This window comes from Octopus bimaculoides, chromosome 5 (assembly GCF_001194135.2).
Source record: "Octopus bimaculoides isolate UCB-OBI-ISO-001 chromosome 5, ASM119413v2, whole genome shotgun sequence".
NCBI classification, from domain to species: domain Eukaryota; kingdom Metazoa; phylum Mollusca; class Cephalopoda; order Octopoda; family Octopodidae; genus Octopus; species Octopus bimaculoides.
The window spans coordinates 122,120,125-122,122,133 of NC_068985.1; the positions used below are offsets into that span (position 1 = coordinate 122,120,125).

The 2,009-nt window shown below is 43.6% G+C and overlaps 1 protein-coding gene across 4 annotated transcripts in view; it reads right to left on the reverse strand.

Moving 5' to 3' along the window:
- The window catches only part of LOC106882138 (meiotic recombination protein DMC1/LIM15 homolog), a 26,135-nt gene that overhangs the window by 13,665 nt on the left and 10,461 nt on the right, over window positions 1-2,009 (reverse strand). The gene's annotated exons all lie outside the window — the stretch shown is intronic.

Sequence of the window (2,009 nt, forward strand, 5' to 3'; positions counted from 1 at the left end):
ACACCAGGAATAGCAGCTGCTTCTCCCAAACCTAGACCGTCGCTTAACAAGTCTTGCCCTGACCGCAACCCCGTTTGAAAAGGGCACGAATCCCGATCGAGGCTCCCTCTGCCCTTTTTCCCCTTCCGGTCAACTCGCCCTTCCGGTCAGCCTCCCCAGACACTGACGTCATACCACAGTATTTAACTGAATTCATTCCAAAAATTGCCCACATTTTCTGCTCAACAGTTCAAACTTAATGTCACTTATATTAACCTCTTACCATTTTCTCTCTAAATTATACTTCCTTCAGTTATTTTAATCATTTAAATGCCATGTCAGCTAAAAGTGCTTGTACTACAGTGTTCATATTTAAATTCTAAATATCTCTGTCAAAATGTCATCATAACATAAATGATGTCATAAGATTTCAGTTAATTAAGACCAACATAAAATATATCAATATATTAAGTTTCAGATACCTTACTAACTCCTTCCAAAAATCTTGATTACAAAGAAAATTAACTCATAGGCTGTCTATTCTTTTATTTGTTTCATTCATTTGACTGTAGCCATGCCAGAGCATCACCTTTAGTCAAAGAAATCAACTCCAGAACTTATTCTTTGTAAGCCTAGTACTTATTATTTTGGTCTATTTTGCCAAACTGCTACGTTATGAGGATGTAAACACACCAACATCGGTTGTCAAGCGATGGTGGGGGGACAAACACACACACACACACATGTATATATATGCTTAAGGCACTTGCTTACTTGCTTAAGGCAGTCCATCTTGATAGATAACGATGTCATCTTTGATCCTTAGGGGTTGTCTTGATAGCGTTGGCAGGCCCTCTCATAGCTGAAAAGGTCAATTTTGGAGGCACATGTCCGATTACATTGAGAGCAGCAAAGAGGGCTCTGACAAAGATGAGCTTCTCTAGGATTTTGCTGACATTCCTTGAGCTGTCTTTGCTTTTCTTTACGAAGTCTAGTCCACTCATCCTCAAAATGATGCGTACCAGTTTTGACCATACCCCTCCAGGTAGTACAGTGTGTGACCAGTGTTTCAAGTTCACTAGGGGAGATGTTGCAGAGCTTCAGGGATTCCTTGAGATGATCTTTATATCACTTCTTTGGACCTCCATGCGGTTGGTTACCTTCTGCTAACTCCCCAAAAAGGACAATCTTGGGTATACGGTTTTCTGGCATCCTGATAACATGCCCCACCCAGCGCAGTTGATGTTTGAGGATCATGCATTCGATACTGGTCAATTTCTCTCATCTCAGGATCTCCGTATGTGAGATCTTGTCCTTCCAGGTCAGATGAAGAATGCGCTGGAGACAGTGGATATGAAAGGATTTGAGGAGTTTGACATGACGATGATAAAGTGTCCAAGTTTCTGAGGCATACAGAAGCGTGGAAACCACAACAGCATGATCAGATCCTATGCTCCACCTTGGGACCAGCCTGTCTGGTCCGGTTCTCAGGCTTCCTGCGGCAAGCTGCTGAATTTCCAGTTTGTCGTAGTCCGCCTATATAGCCAGCTTGCAAGCATCACCCTCATCCGCCTTCACTAGGAACAGATCCGCTGTTGTGGACTTGCAATACCAGAGCCCCGTTAGCTACATTTTCAGGATTCAGGGTCTAAATATATTTATAAAAGTATATACATATATATAAAAGAATATATATATATATAGTGCCCCTGGACTGGCTCTTGTGCGGGTGGCACATGAGATGCACCATTTTGAGCGTGGCCATTGCCAGTACCGCCTGACTGGCTCCCGTAGGATTTTCGAGTGAGATCGTTACCAGTGCCCCTGGACTGGCTTGTGCGGGTGGCACATAAAAGACACCATTTCGAGCGTGGCCGTTTTCGTGCAGGTGACACGTAAAAGCACCCACTACACTCTCTGAGTGGTTGGCGTTAGGAAGGGCATCCAGCTGTAGAAACTCTGCCAAATTAGATTGGGGAGTTAGCAGAAGGTAACCAACCGCATGGAGGTCCAAAGAAGTGATATAAAGA